We start from the raw sequence: 25,052 nt of genomic DNA, 5'->3' as shown, positions 1-25,052 counted from the left end.
CTCCCCCATCCAAGATTACTCCACACAATGGTTCTCATTGCTTCCTAATCTTGTAGTCTACCTGACTTACTGAAACCTTTTTCATCCTGAATGGCTTCCAAGTCTACCACTCTGGCTTCAACTTTAGCTTTTCTCTTTTGCCTGATAAACTTCATAGCTACTGGTAATGTTTGTCCAATACCGTCCAATTTGACTGTCAATTTCTGTATCCTTTTGCATACTTTGACATAAATCTCATCTTTCTCATTACCAAAATTGTTGTCAGAACTGGAAGATTTGTCCTTAGTATCTTCACAATTCCATGTTGCTCCTTTGCTGGCTACTGTGGGTGAACTTGAGACGAACCCTTTGATTGGCCCCATTAGTTCAGTTTACCCAACTTCAGCCAAGTATGCTCTGACTTGTTGTACCTCATTGGCCAGGATTTGTACTGCAGCTATCATGGAATCACCCAGTCTAGATGCTACCTTCTTCTTCTGAACCTCTAAAGGCTGGAGTGGTAGTTTTTGAATTATCCAAGATTCAAAATATTCTGGTTGTTGTGGCATCTTCTTTGCGAGGTCTTCAATAATCTTTGTTGAAAGCTGCCTTTGCTCTCCTGCCATTCATCCACTACCTTCTTTTTACCCTTAGCCTTCCAAAATGCTCTCTACTGCTCCCACTTTTTAGTTTCAGTAGTTTGTTTGTCCTCCTCCTCATCTGGGATCTCTTCAATGACTACACCTTTGCTTTTGGTTACCACCTTGATTGGCACTAGCTCTGGTGCCTTTTAGTCAATAGTCTTTGGCTTCAAAACTTCTAGGCACTAGGCTACAAAGTGGCCATACTTGCCACATGTGTAATATTTCAGGCTCCATTTTGCAAAATCTCCTCTACCCCTACCCCTGCCAGCCCCATTATGGTACTATCCTCTACCAATACCATTACTTGTACTGGCTTCATTATCCTTAGACCTACTGGTCCCATCTGCCTTGGGTGCCTCAAGGTTGGTTAGTGTAATCATTGATAGGGCTTTACCTTTCTTGAAGTGATGAATTATTATTCTGCAATTATTTTATACATGACCATAGGCTTTATAGTAAGTGCACTGAGAACATCCATCAGCCCTATGATCTTTGGATCTACACTTTGAACACTAGATTTCTATCTTTGTGACTGAAGGTCTTGTCTTCTTGACTGAAGGTCTTGTCTTCTTAACTGAAGGTCTTGTCTTTGCAATTTCAGCAATTTGCTTCATCATTTCCTCCATTTTTTGGTCCATGATCCTTTCTTCTTCACCTTCCACTTATCATCTGATTCACTTTCAAATGAAGTTGAGTTGGAGCTTGAACTGTAACTCTCTTCAGTAGAAGGCTCTCTCTCACTAGACTATCTTCTCCTATGGCCCTTTTCTTTCTTTTCTTGTTGCTCCAGTTTCAAAGCTCTTTGCACCAGATCATTGAACTTCTTTGTTGGTTCTAATACTTCTTGTTCTCTCAATTTCTTACTTTTGAAGCCATTCAGGAAGCATGCTCTCATTCTTTTCTCAGATCAAATGGTGATGAATTTTTTGGAGTTTTTTCTTGATTCCCTAGTGCTACTCTATGTCATTCTAGCAAAGGAAGTAGAGCTTCCTTGCTTCTTCCCAACACTCTATCCCCCACACACTGAGCCAGCAGATCAGCAACTCTACATTAAGATAGTGGATGGGCTCAGAGAATGGTATGAGGAAGCTACTATTGAATGAATTGCATGGAACCAAGTTTTGCAAGAGGCTCTGAAGAAGAATCGGGTCAATGAGCTCATTGAAGAACTTCAAAAATTTCAGCTACAGATGGGTCAGTGGAAGGTATAGTTCATAGGCCTCATCAAAATCATGAATCATGTTGGGAGAAGAGGGGGAGACCGGTTGCTTGAAACTAGTAACACATGCTCACAACATCACCATCAACCTATCCACCTCTTTTCCCAATTTCCAAGCCCGTGCGGGCGTGTGCGCGTGCGCACACACACACACATAGAGAACATGGAATTGACATAGACAAGATTGTAAGAGTGTGTAAGAGAATTGTAAGGGATAGAGACTTGATTAGAAAGTACACAGCATATTAAGCATAGCATAAGAGATTAGAGAAGAGAATCTACAAGAGAAAGGCCTAAATCTAGCCCCAAACTCCACGGACCTCTCTTCTAGAGTTGGTATTTAATATATTATTTGTGAGTTTAAGGTGCCAAAATTTGAGGCCCCTCTTTTACAACCACTTCACTTTTGTAAATGAGTGAAGCTCATCAGTTCTTGCATGACCCATAATGGGAAGCTCCCACTAAAATTATTTACAGAGCCACAGTGGCTTATTGAAATGAAAATCTAAAATATTGTGCGAGTAGAAAACAGACGAGAGTTATTGCCTGCACCTCTTCATCAACTCCCTGCATTCCACTCTACAAAATCATCATCATCAACTCAATTAGAAAAATAAATAGACACCACATAATTAACCATTACGCCAGCCATCCCAATTGCAGCGAACCATTACAACAGGAGGGTGCCTAGTCTTGTAACAAATCAACTCCTTCAACTGACAGCAGAAGCCTCAAAGATATCTCAAAAAGACCTGGCTAACAAAGCATCCTCTGAACCTCAGTTCAAAGAGATGGTTGAAATATTGTTCGAAGCCCGCATTAAGTGAAATCAGTCACATTGTATGACCCCAATACCAAAACTTGGAATTCACTAACACCATACGAAGTCGAGATGAAGATGGTCATGAAAGAAAAGCTAGAGCAAGAGGCCATATACATCTAAAGTCAGAGGGATAATGCTGGTTCAAATGTTCCAAACTCTTCCAAGGTACTACAAAAAACCACTTAAAAGAAGGAATCAGTTAAAAAGAAAGTTTGTTGGGCTAAAACTAGAGGCTTCTGAAAATTTTGGTATGTACCAAAATTCAGGAAAGGGGAGTAGGAATGTAGACGGTGGGAACGGCCCTTAGCAGAAAGCTGGCAGAGGGCTCGGCTGGAGGCTTACAGAAGCAGTAAACTAGGGACATTTACCACGGTAACAGATACAATGCACAGCTAGTCAGACCCTAATCGAGAAGACTATAAAAAGGGTTCATTACTTCATTTTGGGATCCCTTATGTTATGTATCCTAGATATGATCCCTAAGTCCCTAACCTCAAGCCTAATACTTTTGTATCTTGAGCCACTGGCTATTTTACTTTGTAACCCTCATTAAGCAGGAAACTCATTCATCATTGACTCCAGTTGTACACACTTTCCAAATATTACAATTTGAGTTTCAGTTATCTTTTCAATATCGATATTTTTCCAATACCAATTTTGTCTTTCAATTGTACTAAGTTTGATTTGAATCTCTGATCTGATCTGAACTAACTTTAACTGCCAACTTGGAATAGCTATCTAAATGTGTTTAGCTCATTCCACCCATACACACACAAAGGCTATGGGGAGTTCCACCAATAGCTGAGCAACATGTGGGAACAAACCCCTGCACACAGTCAAGGGACAAGGTTGACAAGCACAATTTGGCCTTTTTTTTTTGGCGTGAACGCAAGGCCATCCTCTGCAAGTTTTGCTTCTGCATGGACCCACAAGGGGACACCCAATTGGTTGTGTCATAAAAACTAATATCTAAAACTCCCAAATGATTTTCTCATTTTAAATTGATCATTTAATATGGGGAAGTACCTGGGGAGCAAAAGCTAGAATATTGGTAAGGCTGCCATACCAATATCTGTAGGGATCCAAAGGAGAGAAAATAGGGATCCAAAGGGGACAGTCTGCAAAAGAGCAATGTGCTTCAATGGGTCTTAAAAAACCTTAGGTTTAGCTCCATAAAGACTTCCATAGGCTAAGGTTCCTAATGTTTTATTCAATTGTCCAAAGGCCAATATTGGTAGGGGAAAATTGGATGGTCATGGGAAGACTAAAAATTCTTCCCACATCCCTATCAAGGAGGGGGCGAGCCATGAGAGTAGGGGATGAGAGAGAAACACACACACACACTCTCCAAGGATTCCCCTTTACACAAAGGGAATACTGGACACATGTCAAGCTTCTAGGCCAGTTGCCCCCAACCTCCCCTCAAATCCTATTGGATGGCCTTAGAGGTGGACCAATGAGAATTAGGCTAGAGTAAAATTAGTCTAATCAATTAAAAAATTCTTGATAAAAAAACCAATAGAAATTAAGCTCCCTACAAGACTATTGGACAGTCTACCAAGGGGTCCAATGCGCATTCAGCAACCCAATGGCTTGTGTGATTCTTATTGGCCAGAAGACTAAGAGGTCCAATGAGAGTTTAGCTGAATTATTTAATTACCTAAATATATCACAAAAGGGGAAAAGGGGGACACATGTCACAAGGCTATTTGAATTATGCTTCTAATTTGTGATTGGCTAAGCTTTGCAGGAGCCAATGAGAGGTCAACATGAGCAAAAATCAAGAGGGGTCAACAGAGAGAGAGAGAGAGAGAGAGAGAGAGAGAGAGAGAGAGAGAGAGAGAGAGAGAGAGAGAGAGAGAGCTTGGCATTTTTAGACTTACACACTTTGCTACACACACACACACACACACATGCATGTTATGTGTTGAGCAAGAACTCCATCTCCTTGTCCAAGCATTGAGAAGTAGAGGCCTACACCAACAACTCTTGGCAATGGAATGCAAATCCAACCAAGAGCCAAGCTTCAATGGCATGCTCATCTCCTCTACCATGCTAATTACTAACCTAAGCTATGCTATTAGAGTGATTATGTGAGGAGAATACTTCTTTCTCGTAAGATACCTCTTCTTCCTCTCAATCTATCCTCATTCCCTACTAGCTCCCACCATTTTTGAAGATATGTGAGGTCTTGGGACTGAGGCTAGGGACACTAGGTGTGTTTTTCAAGCTTACATCTTCATTGCACCAACAAGTTCTTTCAAGGAACACAAGAACTGTATTGTACAAAAGTCTCGTTTGATGGGAGAAGCTATAATACAAAGCCTTTATGGAGGGGGGACCAGCTCCATGTAAATCCGGTCCTCAACTGTTGTCAATTGTTCTTTTTCTCTCTCTTTTCAAGTATTGTCAATGCCAAATTAGCTAGGTGTAAATTCCTATGTTGCTTTCTCAAATTAAGTACTCTATTTATGTTGATTAGGAACTTGTTCTTAATGAGATTCTCACTATGTTACCAATTTTTGCTACACACAAGTTACTAGTGCATTAAATGTTACATTGGTATCAGATCTAGTGGCTTCTCTTTTCTTGCTCAAGGAGAGAGGTCCTCAAGCTTGCTACAAATGGTTGGTGTTATTAATTGCAAAAGAGTAAGTAGAATAGGGGATTTTCATCCTTGAAGCACGCCTGGTTTATGTAGTTGACGGGGACACCGTCAAGAGCTATGGTCTTAATAATGGAGTCCTACAGGGCTTGCCTATGGCCTAACATTACTGAGCTATTAGAAGCTTGATAGGAACCAGTGCTATCTTGGCTCTATTTAACCCTCTCTTCTATTCCTTGCAATTAATAATATTTGAGCCATGGGTATAGATGTTTGAGTGCTTATCTTTGAAGGTAAAGAGGAGTCGCAACTAGGTCTTGAAGTGCCAAAGTACAAGTAAAAGTTTGCACCTAAAATTTGCTAGTATGGCTGACAAAGGAAAAGATATTGAAATGAATGTTGATAGCTTTGATTTTGCTAATGAAAGAGCAACTAATGATGCCCCTATGCTTGTAAACTATCTTGTTTCTAGGCTTCAACAAGCCCTGGACAACCCATCCCTCCAAGGTGAAGTGCTACAGCAATTGCGCACCCATGGTATTCTCCAAACTCCCCACCAAGAAGAGAGAGTACCTAGGAAGCCTCCTAGTGAGACTTCCAAAAGTGGACTCTCTCTGATAAGGGAAGAAGAAGAGGATCCGTATGAAGGGCTCAAAAATCTACTACTTGATGACGCATCTCCTTCCCAAAGGAGAACCCAAGTTTCAATGGTACAGCCCCCACCAAAAGAACGAGAAAGAAGTGAGTCTCCTACCATCTTGGTGGAGATGGCTCCACGAAGACGGTGGGCAAAACGCTCTCCAACACCCCCTAAACGGAGAAGACCATCGCATACTTCTGTACACCATAATTCAAAGAGGGACGAGAGAAAACAAGAAAAGAAAATGGTGAGAAAGAGGTCACCCTTTTCTCCATCTTCTTCATCCTCTTCCTCTTTTGAAGAAAGTGATGGTGCAGACAAGGAGGAACAAGGGAAGAAAAAGGCGAGAAAGAGGTCACCCTCTTCTCCATCCTCCTCATACTCTTCCTTTTTTGAAGAAAGTGATGGTGCAGCTCTTGAACCACCTAAAATAAGAGGCCATAGGAAATCCTATGCCGCCTGGAAGAGGTCGTCCAAGCTCAAAAATTTCAAAGAGAGAGGAAAGAACATCTCTTTCCTTACCTACGATGGCACCTTTTGGTGCTACAGACAAAGTCTTGGCCTTTATCCAACAATTCGATGCGGCGTTTGGAGATGAGGGATTCATTTTCCCTTACTGATGTTCCAACAACCTCTCCCTTAGGCCAAACTCTAGACTCTCCTGTTTGCATTAGTACCAATGTGTTTGGCCTTTCCAGGCTCAAAGGTCTCCTAAGAGATTCAACATGGCCGACATCTAGCTCAGAGATTGAAGTCAACTTTAACATGTGCTTTGACTCAGAGGTTGGACTTTGAACCATGGATCTGATATCACTTGTAGAATTCGGGGGATAACTTAATACAGAGACTTCTCGAGAGGTCACCCGGAGTCCTCTAAGCTACGTCATGTAGCTATGCATTTTCAAAAGTCCGCCAGGCAATGGTGGTCTAGCCTACGGGAAAATGGTGAAGCTCCACGAACATGGAAAGCTTTAAGAGCTTCCATCATGAAGCAGTTTTTGCCCACCGATGCCAAAGACAAAGTACTCACCACATGGTGAAGCTTGAAGCTCTCTCCCTATGAATCTATTCACAAATATGTAGACAAGTTTTGGGATTTACATCTCAAAGTAACTGTCTTCAAACAGATTGATTTTAGAGAGCAAAAACAACAATTTTGTGCGGGTTTAATTGAGGATATGGGGGAGTATGTTAACACTAGGTTGGTAATGGGACACTTTTATGTCCTGTTAAGTGTCCATTTTGCTTGAATTATGTCAGGAGTTTCAAAATGGATTTTGAGGTGCTATCTATCTAGAAATTTGGCTCATGAGCTGAAAGAAACTTGACATTTTTTTGGAATATCAATTCCATCTTTAACCTTGTCCTTGCACAACATTTTGCAACCTAAATTGTGTGAAAAAACGGGTCCTGTTTTTGGCTTTTTTTCAAATTTTTGCAACTATACCACTGTAGAGCTCATGTTTTGTGAGGTCTATAATGCTAGAGAACTATCTTTAGTAGTCCTCAACATGTCCTGATGCTTCTAGGGAGAAATAAATGTTAATGTTGTAGGTTATGACCAAATTACAAAAATTGTCAAATCCTCTTTTTTAGCCAATTTTAGCTCTTTTATGATTTTTTTGGTGGCTTTCATGATATCCAAATGCAGTTTTGATTTGCTATGTGGCATATTGTAACATAAAGCTAATATTTCTTGAGTTTTGGGGCACCTAATACCCTATTTTTCATAGTACACAACGATGGTTGATTTTTTCAATTATAGAAGAAAACAAAACATTCTAGTATATCAAGTATAGCTTTCTCAATATTGCTATTTTCTTGTGACGACTATATGAATTTTGTAGGTAGTAACCATATCTAGTCATAAGGATGAAATTTGGGTAGATATTGAATAGTTTCTATGGGATTCTACAGCTCATAATGTTGAACCCAATTTTTTCATGTTTGTTGTATTTAGCACTTCATTTTTGTCCCCAAGATTCCCCTTGGTAAGAGATGTATCATGCTTTTGACATGTTCCATGGATCCTTACGAACCTAAAGGCCAGTAGGGAACAAAGAAAACATGCATACATTATTTGTATTGAGCCTGGCTATAGAAACTTTGATGATAGGTACGCAAAATGGTAAAAATTCAACTTTTTTGTACCTATTTCTTTTGGCAAAACAAAAAATAGTGAGTGAGAAGCAATCATATGCTCTGATCACCAACCCATTGAAGTTAACTAGGGAATTTATCTCAAGTCCTACAAAAATCCCTAATCTTATTTTTATGCAACAAAACGTAAGAAATGAGTGTTTTGATGAAAATGTACTGGTCCATCAACTTTGGAGGCTTGGTGTGACCAAAAGATGAGAACTTTTACAAGTTTCTTATTTTTTCCATGTGTACTAGGCCTTGAACTATAACCTCATGAAAGGATTTTACAAAATGAGTGGATCTACTATGGTTTTGGAGGTTTTTTACAAAACCCTGAAAGGACACTTTTATGTCCTGTTAGGTTACCAACCTAGTGTTAACTCCCAAAGGCCACACACCATATTTGCGGTCATTCACCATACCATGGTGGCTTCACGAATCGACTTCCAACAAGGGACTAAGAGAAATCTTAAGCCCACGGAAAACAAGGACCGTAACGAGCCTAAGGGGAAGAACAATGTCTAACAGTCTCCCAAAGCCAACGCCAACAACAGCAAATCTAAGGAGAAGGGAGTTTATAAAGGCAAGATTAAACTCTCTCCTGAAGAGCTAGAGCGTTATCGAAAAGATAACCATTGTTTCAAGTGCAAGGAGCAAGGGCATGCCTATCGTGCTTGCCTCCACAAGAATACACGTAATGAGCCTCCTAGAGCTACCTTGGTCAAAATTCAAGAAGAGGATGCTCATCACAAAGGATCTCCTCTATGCCATGCTTGGGGAAAGGTAAGATAACATGATGCTTTTATTCTCTTTGACCCTAGTTCTACATAGAATTTCATATCCACAGATTTGGCCACCAAGCTAGGCATACAAGCCTATGAGATGGAATATGTCCTACCTGCCGAGGTTTTGTTAAGGGGCGAGAAGCCTCAATCACTCCCTTAATTGGGAAATTGAGGCTCCATTTCCAAAGCTATGTGGAAAAGGAGGATTTCTTTATCTCTTCTCTCGAGCACAAGGATTTAATCCTAGGGGCACCATGGTTTGATCGCATGGCTGCCAATGTTAAATTCCTTGAAAGGGAAATCTACTTTAGGTTCAGAGAAAAAGATATGTACATAGATGTGAAGGAGTTGGGTAGTAACATACCTCTTGTACATAAGCAAGCTTTCAATAAGTCAATAAAGAGCTCTATTTCCATGTAATGATTTTTGTTAAAGATTCTAAAAATTAACCTAATGCTAGCAAAAGAAAATATAAACAATCAAAAGGAATTAGAGTTATCCAATTTCCTCAAGGGGTTCCAAGATGTTTTTATTGACGATATCACTTGTGAACTACCTCCCCAACAAGGCAATGACGACCATGCAATTGAACTTCTTCTAAGAAGTTCACCGCCCAACAAACCTCCTTATAGAGTTTCCCAAGCTCAACAAGAGGAGATTAAAATGCTTCTAATAGTCATTTATATTTTGAAGTTATGGTATACTTTGATTTTGTTATCACATTAATTGTGGTTTCCTATTTCATTTAGAATGCGGCATTTAAAGACTCTCTTTTGTCATTCTCCTCTGTCTATGCACTCTATTTCACCATACTCTCTCTCTCTCTCTCTCTCTCTCTCTCTCTCTCTCTCTCTCTCTCTCTCTCTCTCTATCTATCTATCTATATATATATGTGTGTGTGTGTGTGTGTGTGTGTGTGTGTGTGTGTGTGTGTGTGTATGTATACATATACATAAATACATATATATATGTATACATATATATATATATATATATATATATATATATATCCTTGCAATGTAATATACACATATATTCACCCTCCACTTGGACATTTTTAGAGTATAAACTTCCATTCATTCTTTCAGGGGTAGCACTAATCGCTAAGTACCTCTAGATGCAGTTTGGCTCATGGCTTAAACTCCATGCTAGGTCGGGTGTTGAGAACTCCTCCCTTTTGTAGACACTTTCAAAACTTGGATGTATATTGAAATTATATAAAAGTGTAAATCGTATAATTTTTGCATAGACCCCTAGAAGGGGTATCTCTCAACAAATTTTATCCATATATATTGGAAAGAGATATTTCTTTACCTCATGATGCTAAAGCTACAAAAGGTAAAGATCCATCTCCAAAGGGACCAGCAATCAAAAATAATTATTCTTCTCTACCAACACCATAACATACAAATCTTACTATGCCTTAACAAAGAAACAATGCCATCAATGGACAATGATGGATGAAACATTACAATCAATATCTAGCACAATCAAGAAATCCAATCAACTGTTTGGATAAAGGAAGGTAAATAACAATGGTTCAAGTAATGATTTTAAACCTTCATCTTTTCCTTTCTTGAAATCATAGAACAAGGCTCCACATAATCACAACAACTTGTCACAAGATGGGATATACAGCTAACAAGTGGCATGAAAGCAAGTTCGCACCATCCTCACACTGAGGGGATTGAAGATGATAATGACCATCCAATGCACAACATGGAGATGTATTTCAACATTGCTAAACACTTTTGAAGATAGCAATCAAGAACCTCAATGTAACTCAAACTGTCAAGATCACAAGGGTACTCCTGCTACTTAGCTACATAGTCTTCTACGTATGCAAGTTAAGATTGGTGATGATGATTTTAAGTTATTACATGATTATGGGAGTACACATGATTTTAATTCTACATGTGTTTCACAAAAGTTGAAATTGCATATAACTCCCATGAATTATGAAATAAAGACAACTTCCAAGAAACCAAAATAAATTATGTGTATATGGTAAAATATTTGCACTATCAATTAGAAGACTTCAATGAATCGCAAGATTTTCTAATAGTACCATTACCAAACACAAATTTAATTTGGGGTATGCTTTGGAGACATCATTTTAATCCAAAGATTGACTATAATAAGCATATACTCATTGTCACACATAATGGAAAACACATTTCAAGATAATCAAATTAGAAGGTTAGCTTGAAAAAATATTTTTTTTTTTTGGTTCTAATCAATGAGATTGAAACACACAAAAATCAATGGTCTCCTTCTCAAGAGAACTTTTTGATGAAATGTAAAGAAATTTTTTTTGAAGATCAACCTTAGGATTACCTCCTTCTAGAGTGGAAGACCACACAATAGAGTTGATTCAAGGAAGTGCACCACCTTGTCGAGCATCATATCATCAAAATCAAATTGAACAAAGAGAGACAAGAGATTAAGGAACTATTGAATCATGGTTTAATTAAGCCAAGTAGTTCACCTTTTGGTGCACTAGTTCTCTTGGTCAAAAAGAAAAATGGTACTTATTATCGTTTGTGCATTGACTATAGAGCACTTAATAAAATGACGAGAAAGAATCACTTTCCTATTCCTCGTGTTGATGACTTATTTGATAAATTAAATGATGCATCTATTTTTCGTAAGATAGATCTTACATCTAGATATCATTAGTGTGTGTGATGGAAAGTAATGTTTTTATGTTTGCATTTTGAACACAATTTGGCCATTATGAATTTCTTGTGATGCATTTTGAGGGTAGCAAATGCACCCATTACATTTTCACACATGATAAATTGCATCTTTTTGAAGCATCAAGATTGTCTTGTGGTAATCTTTAATGAAATTTTGGTTTTTAGTAAAAATGAAAAAGACCATTATGCACATTTGGATTTGCTTTTTAAATTGTTACATGATAACCAACTTAATTTGAGTCCTAAGAAAAGCTCATTTTTCAAAATAGAGATTGAATATTTAGGTTCCATTGTCTTTGTTGAAGGACTTCACATGGATATTAAGAAGACTCAATGCATTAAGAATTGTCCTAGACCTCAATCTATTCATGAGAATCATTCTTTTCTTGGTTTGTATAGGTATTATAAGAAATTCACTTGAAGATTTTCATACTTGTCTTTACTACTCACAAACCTTTTGAAAAAGAATATATATTTCCAAAAGACCCTTGACTTCTTGGGGAGGGGTGGATTTGTCGACCCATGTGAATGCGACCTCACGGGCCCGTTGCCACATCATCACACTGCTTCCATGAGTGGTGCCGCCCAAAATCGATCCATGGCCGCACGTCTCCACCACGTGCACCATCGCCATAATGCCCATGTTGATCCTCCATAGCCAAGGGACCTCCACAAGCTCACCCTTTTCATACACCCCAAGTGGGTTCACGCTCTTGCCCATATACCCTCGCCTAGAGGCTCTTGCCCACAATGGAAGGGAAAGGGGTTGAGCGTGTTGTAGACTCAAGCTTGGGAGAAGATCAACCAAAAGCTGAAGTGTAGGAAATGCTGCAAGAACTTGATGCGAGCATAGTGGAAGGGAAGTTGAAATCCAATGAGATCACTTATAAAGTTGATCAACAAAGCATTCATCATTTTTTCACAACCAAATATATGTAATCATCATATAAAGTGTGCATCATTCATTCAAAGTTTGCATCCACTCCTTCAATATCAACTAGGCCATGAAAATAAGGTTGGAAATGCACTAAGTTGTATGCCATCAAGCAATAAGGTTGGAAATGCACTAAGTTGTATGCCATCAAGCAATAAAAATTTGTTGTCTCTAGTGAAACTTTTCCAAAAATGATTGATACTTATGACTATGACTTTGCTAACATTTTGTGCTTACTTTTTTAACCATGCATCTTTTATTTATGCACAATACTCTTTTTATGATGGGTATTTGTTCATTGGAAAGCAATTGTGTGTAACCATTGTATTTCATCAAGTTATCCTTAAAGAGTTCCATGAACCACCTTATATAGGCCACCATGGAACTGCCACAACTATTCACATAGTAGAATCTCAGTTTTATTGGCTATCCATTAAAAAGATGTTGTTACATATGTTGCACAATGTTTTGTTTGTCAATGAATCAAGCATCATCATGGTAAGCAATATGGCCTTTTGATTCCTTTACCTATTCTTGACTCTCCTTGACAACACATTTCTATGGATTTTATTACTAGATTGCCACTCACTCTTGCACAAAATGATATGGTTTGGACTATTATAAATAGATTTAGCAAAAAAAAATTACTTTCTACCTTGTAAGAAGACCCTCTCAACAGCTAAGCAAGAGGCTCTATTATTTCTTAAGCATATTTTTGTTTTACATGGAATGCCTAAATATATCATAGTAGATCAAGATAGGTGTTTTTGCAATGATTTTTGGGTGACACTTTTTACACATTTGGGCACTCAAATAGACTTCACTTTTGCATTTCATCCAAAATTTAATGGGGATAAAATAGAAGTAATCAATAGCACTATTCTAGATCATTTACAAACATACACTCATGAGAGACCAAGAACTTAAACCACATACATTCACTTGCTTCAATTTACATAAAACAACACCCTTCATTCATCCATAAGAAAATCACCATTTCAAATTGTATATGGAGGATACTCATTGCCTACTCCTTTGTCTTGCATTCCTCATGAAGTACCACATGCTAATGAAATTGCTTGACAAAACACCCAAATCTTGGATCAAGCAAAACAAAACAATCACAAAACACAGTATATATACATGAAACAAGCAAATAAAAAGATACAACCCATGGAATTCAAAGAGGGAGATTTTGTGATGCTTTGCATTGAAAAGAGAAGTTTTAAGAGCATAGAAACTAATCCTATTATCAAGTTAGCACCATGGTATTATGGTCCCTCTAAAATCATTGATCGTATTTAATGATAATCCCTTTTAATTAGGCTATTATATCTCTCTCACTCTTGGGAAATTCACAACACATTTCACATAAGTCTTCTGCGTCCTTTCAAAGGTTCTCTACCATCACTCCCTTATGATGATCCACCCTTTTTAGAAGAAGATTTTGAAATTCTTGTATCAAAGACCATCAAGACACTTTGACATGTAGAAGGTATGCTGCATCGCAAATATCTACTTAAGTATAAGCATCATGGCCTTGAAAACTCCACATGGAAGCAAAAGATATTTTCTCACTCTCATTCTAGTATCTTGGAAGCATATGAAACTTCTACAAGATAAATTTATTTACTCTTTGCCTGAGGTTTTCCCTTTGGCTGATGATTGTGGTATTTTGTACCAGAGGTTTTCCCTTTGATAGTTCAATAAGTGGTAATTTGATGTTGACGTTTTCCCTTTGACTATTAGTTTGTGGTACTTGATAACTGAGGTTTACCCTTTGATAGCTATTTGAAGCAATTCTTAACTGAGGTTTTACTCTTTGAACAGTGTAAAAGGTGTTTGTTTCTCACAGTTGTCTTGCTCTTCTTGCCTTTGTTAGAGGTCCAACTAACAAAGATCTCTTTTAGTTTTGTAGATTTTTGGATATGTGGATTGCACTTACCTTTTTGATTTCCTCTTTTCAAGATATTCATTAGAAAAAGTTTGGACTCAAATTTGGGCCTTGTAAGAAATGCCATGTCAGCGTAAAGTGAGATAATAGAAAAAAAAAATTAAACCTTTTTTCATACATGTTTTCTAAAATCTGGATTCTTATTCATGGAAGGCACGTATATTTAAAAACCTAAAAAGTATTCCAGTCATGATAACACTTCATTGTGCGCGGCGGCTATTGAATTCAATGCCAAATATCTCAATCTTCTGTGTTTTTGAAAACTAAGCTCTGATTCCTCGCCTCCGTCTTCCCCCCCATTCCCTCTTGCGCTCTCTCACGTGATATTCAAATTGCCATTTTTCTATCATTCCCACCTCCTTCTGCACACAGTTTCCATCAGTCATGTCTCACTCAACACTTATAGCTTCTACAATAAACTTCTATGAGGAATAGGAGAGATGTGTATCACATGCACATAGAGCTCTCACAAGAGTATGAACCCCTCTGCAAGAAAAACAAACAGCAAACGCTTTCTGAAGCTTCAAAGGAGAACTTAAGATCACAGGGCATGAAAAATATGGACCTTTGGTTGGACGGCAGAATGTATCCAAAACATCTCGTCACAAACTCCACTCCACCTTTTAAGGATATTACATCCTTAGTGAACTATGTCGGAGATGGCCACCATGGTTTGTATGGCTACAATAAGAAGTTGATTGCAAGAAATGACGTTTTTACAAGAGAGAGATATTGTATACAGTAAGAATGTCCGCTTATACCAGAAAGTCGTGCAATGTGTTAAACAGGTTGAAGGTAGCAAGGAGACCATCAAGAAGCTTACGCAACAACTTAGAGAAAAAAAACACCACTAGGTCTTCGCCAAAGAGAAAGAAAACTAAGAGACATCGAGGACTTGAAAGTTGGCTCGGGAGGAATCAAGAAAAGAGTGCAAGCCATCAAGTGAGTGCATCTATCCTTCTTAATTTTATGTTCATAAACTCTCACATCTCTTACTGCTTACACGCTTGCACAGATCTTTGCTTCACCTTGACAAGGAAGTGGAGAGCAACACAACCACCTCCTCGGCCCATTATGGGCTCATATTGAATCGCAAAAATGTAGCTAGCCTCTTGGATGATAAGCTCTATTGTAAGATTGTTGTTAAACAGCTTGTTGACATTCTTTTACAGGAGAGCCAACTCTCTGCAAAGGATGTTCAATCAATTTTGGATGAAGCTGGTATATACAATAAGGGGTATGCTACCATTTTCAAGTATGTAGCATCATTTGCATTGTTGTTCTACTAGAAAAGGGTTTTGCATCATTTGCAGTGTTGTTCCACTAGAAAAGGGCTTGATTCCTAACTCCTCTTACTTTGGTCTGTACAAAGACAAGTCAAAAAGTTTCGTGTCAAGCACATGCTACTTCCAAACCCTTTCTTTATTCAAAAAACAAGACTGAAAGTCAACGAGGAGGTGCTTCAAAAGCTAGGAAGTGCTTTTTAAATTGAATCAATATATAGATCGCCAAAAGGAGAAGAAATGGTCTATGACAATTATAACAATATTTTCTATGATATGATCGTGCTACAGTCATACATTGTGTAGTTGTTCAATGTTACTCTTGAAGAGTACAACGCATCGTGAAGTTTTTCATCAATCTAGATAAGTGCAAGCTTGTAAAGGAGACAAAGGTTAAGCGAGTCACAATCACACTTATGAATAGAGCTCTGGATGCAAGCATTGGACCAGATGATCCTCAAAAATTTAGTGTGCAATCTAAGCACAACATTTTCCTTCTTATGATGTTCAAGGTGCGTAGAAGTTATGTTTAAGATAATTTATCGTTATGTTTTTTGAATGCTTTCGAATGTGCATTATAATAAGTTCAAAATTATACTTTCAGGTGCCCATTGAGAAATTTGATATATTGAATTGGGTTTTTCGTCAAACAAACATACCAAAAACAATAAGTGAACAGAGAAATGGAAAGAAATTGGATGTGAAGGGCATGGGATCCTACAATGTAGAGTGGCACATGGCTAGAGACCTAAAAACCTTGAAATGCATGTACAACGTCTCTAAAGGAGCAACAAGAAAAAGCCCTTGCTTGTATTGCATGGGAGGGGTTCACATCCTTGACAAACCATTTTGGAAAAGAGCTCCGGATAGGCATGTGCGTGGCCCTAACTTTTGACCCATTTTGGATATCCCACTATCTTGAGTACATATATGCACAATGCATGCACTTTGTAGAATAATAAAAAAAACTAACGTTTCTCTACATCTGTTTTGCCTAGACCACTCAACCTCTCTTTGCAAAGCAAAGGGCAATCTCAGCCTTAGAGACGGCCTTCTCAAAAATGGGTTTTCACGGAGGACATGTCAAGAGTTGTTAAGATAGAGAAGAGATCGAAAAATGTTCCAAAAAAGTTGTTCATTGGTGGTGTGAAAGTGCAACTCTTCCTTTCAGTGCCCACAACTGGATGACAACGCAAAATCCAAAGTGCACAAGAAAGACAAGCATTACAATACAACATGTGGAAAACTCAACACAATGTTGTAGTTGACCATGCAGACAATGGTGCAGCAAGGACTCGCAAAGCAAAGGTATGGAAAACCTTGGATACAATATTCAAGCTCTACAAATTAAACTCATGGACTGACAGCCACTATAGAAAATTCCAAGAAGCTTGAGACCTTCAACAAGACATTCGTAAGTGCGTGGACAAATCAACATATTACTCACTACATGGTATTGCAATTGGTTTGATGACATGACAATCTTTTAAATTGAAATTACTCATCCTTATAATGTTTGCATGCTTTGTGTGTAGCACATTATCTATAATCACATGCCTTCGTTTGCAAGGCAATATGACATCTTGGGTATGTGGTCTATACAGGGCATGGAAAAACCCACTACCAAGCTCGTACTAGTTATTTTAGTCACACTCGACATGGAGCTGGCGCGGACAAAGCAGATAGCTTAGAGGAGCTACACCAACGGACGTATCAAAAACTAATGCACAGGTCACATCACAAGGAACAAGTCAAACAAAGTCAGATTGTCCATGCGGTGAGATTAGCCAAAAAACGGTGAAGAAAGGAGATATGGGAGTTATCATCTGTGGCTAGACAACATGCGGATCCGCGTCTACAAAAACAACATGTGGGAAGGGTTTGGACAACACCGTTGCTAGTTATGCCGTAACTCTTAGCCATAGCAAGATCCAAACACCAAACTTAATGTATCTATAAGAATCAATGTAATTTCAGCTTCTTATATTGTGAATGATGGTTGCAACAAAATTAAAAATGCGGCAAGACATTGATACTCTATCATTTTAACTTTTCATAATGTGAATGATGGTTGCAACAAAAAAAAGTACATTGCAAGACATTGTTACATAATTAATTTAATTCAATGCATAAAACAAATACATTCTATTTATTTCTAGTCATTTGGAAATGATACAAAATATCATGGCCTCTTGCTCTTATCTGAAGGACCCTCTTCCTCGTGCCTTGGTCTCTTTGAATGACGCATTTCGTCATCAACATTTGTTGCAAGCACGTTGAGGTCGAGCAATTGGATCTCCTCAAATGCCTCAACTTGCGGGGCCTCTTCTATAAGTTGAATGACTGGCTGCTTTTGTTTCAATAGATCATGTTTTCCATATTGTGGCAATTGGTGTGGGTCTGTGATTCCACAAGCTAGACCATATGCAGCATGTGACAAAAAGTATCAATTGTGCAGGCCATGCATGACAGGCCCTACACCAAAAATTGAGACCATTGCTTGCGTCTCTAGCAGCATCACCTTGTCTGCATTCCATCTAATGGCCGTGCCTCCTAGATATCTTGAGAGTGTATTCAATACAAAAAGAGGGAATTCGGCCTTGTGCTTGGAGAAGCTGGAATGGAAGCAGAGGAAGTTTGGAGCATTCAAATTCTCCAAGTATTGACCAAGGGAGGAATTCTTTCCCAAGTCTCCTTTACCTCGTCCACGAGGATGAGGAATGAACTTATCATCATAGACTACAAGCTACGAGAAATAAAATCCAAGTGTTGATATATACACATGAAAATTTCATACAGGGAAGCAAAAAAATTACATAGTAGTATACCTTCTGATTTTCATCTTCTTCGAGTAATGCAACATTCCATAAGTCAATTGTACTCTCATTTGTAGAGGATGAGGAAGGCATCAATGTTGTTGATGGAGCAATTTTCCCCATCTCTATGATTCCAAGCCTTTCCTATACCTCCCTGAACTCTGACTCCATTGGAAGAGTCACGGCACATGCGGCTGCATCCTTGTATATCATTGCTAGTGTCTGTAGTTCAATAAACTCACCCACTGTTACATGAGCATCCATGACAAAATACTTGTCATCGAAAGGGTCAATTATATTGTCATCCTCTTGTAGATTTTGAGCAACTATAGCAAGGAAATAGTCCTCTCTCAAGTCAAACAGTTCCATGATGTCAAGCATTACATAATGATGATCACCGATGGGGATGGTAGGGAGCACATTTGTTGGCAAAGCTCCCTTTGGCAACTGAACACCTTCTGAAATAGACAAAGCACCACTTGGTGGTTGCATCAACTCGTTGCCAGTGATCGAACGATGACTGCTCTCGGTCTCCTCTGTTGTGTCCCGATGATCGTCCAGATTAACATTCAAAAAGAGTATGAACCCAGCATAGTATTCTGCAAGTCGACACTTTCAATTATGTACGGGACATCTGACTACCTGCAAGACTCCAATGGCAACTTGAGGCTGCTCCTGTAGAAAATATCTTTCTTTAAACGATCAGAACTGATATAATTCATATTAAAATATTGACAACCCTCAAACTCAAATGTGCCGATGATCGTTTGTTGCTTGTATGTCTGATGAAACTCTGCAAGGAAATGTGACACAGAAGCTAAAAAATCTTGCAATGAGAAGGCAGGGTTGAAAACAGGCTTGAATTCCTCCTTTTGTTGTGCTGAAGCCCAATTCTATAGAGAAAATGGTATAGCTTGTCTATGGGTGCCTCGTTTAGACCAAGGCAACTCCTCCTCTATCTCGATCTAAAAAGGGATCCATTTGTGGAGAGAGGTAAGAAAACTTGGGTTGTTGGTTAGGGTAAAGGTAGGAAGACACTGGCTAACACTAGGGAGTACACATGGGGGACTCATGGGCCTTCTATATATAGACTCCTTAGGAACTCAACCACGTCATTACAGCCACCCTTATGATTGCATTAGTAACGATGCAATGAATGCAACACAAAGACCGAGGTAAACTCAACCATCCCTATGACACGTGTCCTAGTTGGGTGAGAATCGTAGCTATATAAAGCACCTTGACTGCACACTCTAGAACTCGCTCACATCTATACAATGCAGATATGGAGGTCAAAAAGAGAGGAAAGGCAAAGCTTTCCCAAAAGATGATGGCAAAAAGGAAGGAGGTCGAGAAAACGCTAGCTGAGGTAAAGCTCTTCAAAAGGAGCTGAAGAACAACAACAAAGGAAACCAGAAGGCAAAGGCTAGGGAAACGAGCATTGCAAAGACTGAGGACAAGAAACCACCAACGATAAAAGAGGAAGAATAATAATTGTAATGGACAAACAAGATAGTGCATCAATCACCTCTTAGTCTTGTGTAATGGAGTCCTTGAAGATAATGCAAATGTCTTCATATCTTGTTCCTTTGTCTCTACCTTTTTGTTTCTTTTTTTGGTTATTGATTTATGAAGGAAGAGCTTTTATCAAAATGTGTCACACCACAATCAGAGTGGGAGGTTTATGTCACACAGTCGTTGATATACTCAGCGACAAAAAAATGTCGCACCACAATTAGAGTGGGAGGTTTATGTCACACAGTCGTTGATATACTCAGCGACAAAAAAATGTCGCGTCACAACACGATAGGGAGCTCTCTTCATGATATGGGTGGTCCCTATCGCGTTGTGACCAGACATCCCAATGTCGTGCAACAACACGATAGGGGGGCACATCCACGATATAGGTGGTCCCTATCGCGTTGTGATGAGACATCCAAATGTCGCATCACAACGCGATAGGGAGGCGCGTCCACGATATGGGTGGTCCTATTACGTTGTGGAGCAACATCCAACTATCGCGCCACCACGCGATAGGGAGTATCTCCACAATAGGGGGGTCCCTATCATGTTCTTATGCGACATCCAAATGTCGCACCACAACACAATTAGGAAGGCATCTCCACACCATGGTTGGTCCCTATCGCATAGTGACGTGACACTCTTTATCGTGTTGTGGTGCGACACTCTTTTTTAGGTTGTGGTGCGCCATCAAGAGTGTCACACCACAACACGATAAGGAGGCCTCGTTGCAATACACTCCCCCTTCTCGCATTATGCCACGACATTTTTCCTTGTCACGACACAATGTGAAGGGGGGGTTTGGTTGATGAAGGGCCATCCCATATCGCGTTGTGCCACGACAACCACATAGTTAACATGCAGTATGCCACGTGTCCTTCATGCGGTGATGCTCTCTTCCCAATGATGATGAGCGACTCTATTAATTATGGCCCTCGCTACATGCATAGCCCACATTTAGTAATAATGATGACGTCCTTGGCGCTTATATAACATTTCTATTTTTGTATACCCCACTGCTGTTTGACCCTTGTCCTCACCTCTTAAGAGTCATGTTTTGAGAGCTAACCTTCTCATTGCTCAATCTTCTTCTTATTCTTCCCCACAATGCTTTCCAAGGCAAAAACTTGTTTCCATGGCTCGCATGAAGCAGAACACAAGGAAGGTTTACCCGCAAGACAACCAACCTTCATCCTCAAGAGTTTCAGGCAAAAACCCTGCTTAATCTTCGGGCAAAAATGTGTAGTCAGAGATACGAGCAGAACCAAAGTATTCTGCTTGAGCTGCGCAAACTCCAGAGGCATGTCTCTCTGGCTATTCCTAAGTTACCCTTCCAAAGAGTAGTTTGCTAGATTTGTGATGAGAGCACAAATTTGGATTTTTTGCTGGGCCAGAAGTGTGATGGGTTGCCTCCACGAGGCAGCCAAGGACTTTCTGATTGAGATGTTCCAAGATTGCTACATCCTCACAGCTCATACTCACAGAGTGACAGTGATGCCCCGGATATCAATTCTCTTAGGCTGTTATGCTTCAGGTACGTCAAGACACTTGTGCCAGTCCATCTATCTGATAAGAGAATGGAAAATATTTTGACAATCCCTCCAGTCATCAAAGTGAGGATGTACAATGTGAGCACCACACAGCACACGTATGCCACACATTTGAATGTGGAGTGGACCCAAGATCTACTTGTGGAAGTGCCTTCAGCCGAGTCAAATATACGGGAGATGTTAGCAGCAATTGACCAAGCTAACACTAAGACCCTAGGTTTTCTCGGCCCAACTTTCGATGTAGCACTTTTGGTATCGGACCAAAACTTGTATTTTTGTTTCAGCCCTCACGAGATAGATGTTTATTCAAAATTATGAGAGGGAGCTTACGGACCAAATTATAAATTTCGATCTCTGGTATGTTATATTATTTTTGCAGAGGTATTTATTTGATTATAGCTTATTGGAGATCCTCGTCAATTAATTTTCTCAATTCGCAACATGCTGGTTTCCAACCTTACATGGAATCTACAATCCGAGGTAGCTGTTTTGGACTCACAACTGTCAGTCGTGCCTACCTTGGAGTCCACTTCCCTGATAGAAGTCATTGATTGGTTTCAACGAGTCAACATGGACACAGCAAAAGTTTTACTTTTAGCTTACAACAAAAAGTAAGTGTTTTTAATCTCGCTATTCTTGAATATTTTGTATACTATGAATAACAAACTAATTCCTTGTTTTGTGCAATCGGTTCACATTGGAGTCTTGTTGGACTAAACATTGAGTGCAAGCGTTGCTACCTTGCAAATTGTGGGCATGGTTTTCATGGAATATCCGAAGGTACATAGTTACTTGCTTCTTGATTCTGCAATTTTGATGCAACGTGTGGTCACCATATGCTATGTCTTGCAGGTCTATTGAAAAACTTGTTTCTACATGGGAAGCATTGACTCAAGACAGTGTTTGGAAAGATATGTTGATTTGAGTTGCAAGGTCCCAAAACAAGACGACGGGCATTCTTGTGGATGGAGAGTTCTTGCAAATGCGAAGCTTCTTCTGGAACGCATTTATGCTGAGGAGTGTAGAAGTGTAAGTATATTGTTTTGATTTTGTAATCCTTGCACACATGATTATTTTGAATTACATATAAAAGATAGGGAATTCATTTGCAGGCAAGGAACCTAGCAGATTATTTGAACGTCCATGTGGAGGCACTCAGGATGACGATGATCCAGAATATGATCAATCTTGAGGAGACACGTCCTCTAGAAGCCATCGATGTATTTATAGTGCCACTGCCATGACCACAACCTCGGCCTCCACCTTGGAGGTATGAAGCAGTACCTCAACCAACGACAGACCAAGCACCTACACCTGTCTCCCCTCGTGTTTTTGGCCACTCAACCTCTAGTCTTTTTTTGATACCCAATTTTACCGAGGAAGACAAGGCCACTACACAATATTTTCCTCAACCCTAAACCCCTCACCCGACCCCCAGATCGTCTCCTGAGCCTTTACATTCCAGTCATGATAATCAAGCCCGAGAGAGCTCCCCTCAATTATTAATGAGAGCTACTAATCAATGGATTTAATTGGACATTATAGTGTACATTATTAAACCCAATATAAAGACAACTTGAGTCAATTTTGAAAATATAATTTTTCTCAGACTTTATTTGCGAGAAATTTCTTAACAATTCATTTTTGCATGAATATAGATTGCAAGCTTGCTGTCAACGGCTTTCTTTGATATTCGCAGTTCAATGCAATGTGATATACTGTGTGAGACGCCTTCTTCAATCAAGAGTTGCATTACACTAGAAACAGTCGGTCATGCTTTATCTTTGCGCACAATGTCTTCTTCTCCTTTCTGTGAGGCACCTAAACGACAGTTAATCGAACAGTTAGATTAGACCAATATTTGGTGATGATAACCAGTAGGAAAATAACCGACACAACATTAATGTTTACATAAAAAACATATTACCTTTCGCATGTTGCACTGGAAAAGAAATTTTGGAGGCAGGTTGGGGTCAACCTCGTTCTCCAAATCCTCGTGCACTTGTCGTAGTGTCACGCTGCCTTGAATGCTAAGGAGAGTTAGCAGATTAGGTCCACACCATACCTCAAGCATTCTCAAAGGATTGTTCAGGTCATCAATTAAATCTTGGTCCAAAGCTACCAGATGACCATTCACTCGATACCACCTTATGTAGTGGAAGGAAGCTATGAAATTTTGAGAAGCTATCATGCACTTACACACACTAGACTTTTTATTTACCTTGCATAAGAGCCATCAAAATCATGGACATCCCAAGATTCATCCGGAAAATCGAGGTATTTCTCTATCTTGCAGAGTAGCATATTCCAATCTTCCTAATCTCTTCATCATGGAAAAAGTCGCTCAACACATGCATGGGTATGAAGATTGAAACGCGTACCAGCCGACTTGCAATATTTGGTCTTAAGCACTTTTGTATTTCTTAATGGATCTTTAGTCTAAAACACTCTGAGGTTTCAGATGAAGGGACTCGCCACTCTAGGCTGTCCTTCCAAGGAACCAATAGATATTCTAGAGTGCCGAAGCCAAGTGCAAAAAGTGATCGAAGAAGAAAACCCCCCTTTCAGCCAACGCTCTTCTGGCACTCGTGTTATAGAGTAGCTCGTGTTATAGAGTAGCTCTCCCACAGTTGCATGGAATGCATCAAAAATGTTAATAATGCAATCCATCAGCTGCCATTTTTTCGAAAGGATAAATATCTACAACTAGCACGTTAAACACACAATACACGAGTGAAGAGTAAAATCTATTGTGGATATAAAAAAACTTACAATTTGGTCAGTTTGTTGGAAATCATGTTGGCGTTGTTCGTAGACGCGACTCTAGTGCATATATGCGTCAATGAGAACCTCTTTGATTGTTTTGTCCGTTTGTGACAAGCAAAAGTTTTTCACCCTACCTTTATAACGGTTCACAAACTTGTTGCCTATGCACTTTCTCTTCCTGGTATGCAGAACAATCCAGCTTCCAACTGTAATGGTGGTGGAGAGCCATCGACCATTGTCCAAATCGAAGCTGTTGAAAATTTCGACAGACTTAATAATGAGCAGGAATACTATGAAGTCTCTCCTATCAAAAAAGTGCACACAACAGCATTGAGTGTGAGTTATGGTACATTTGTCCTATATTCGGTCCTGACAAGAAAGATTCGAGCAAATCACAACATATATTAGTGTTAAGGTTTTTCATGCAACTAAAAATTGTTTTCTGAAGTTGATAAAATTTGAGATAAAAAGAAGGAAAATCCGAGCTACGGTTATAGTAGCCCGCCATCCATTGGTCGTGTTGCATTCTCTCTCTAGGGCTAAAAGGACCATATTTGAGTCCAAAATTTCGCTAATGATAGTGAGCAATGGAAAGTTCCCTCTAAGTACTTTACTTGATTCAAAATATATTGTGTGGAGATCTACTGCGTCTCCATATAAATTTTAAAGATTCTTAGATTTCTTTTTTTTTT

Source organism: Adiantum capillus-veneris, chromosome 25 (genome assembly GCF_014529385.1).
Source record: "Adiantum capillus-veneris isolate H3 chromosome 25, ASM1452938v2, whole genome shotgun sequence".
Lineage (NCBI taxonomy): Eukaryota > Viridiplantae > Streptophyta > Polypodiopsida > Polypodiales > Pteridaceae > Adiantum > Adiantum capillus-veneris.
Note: the sequence above shows the minus strand (reverse complement) of the source record.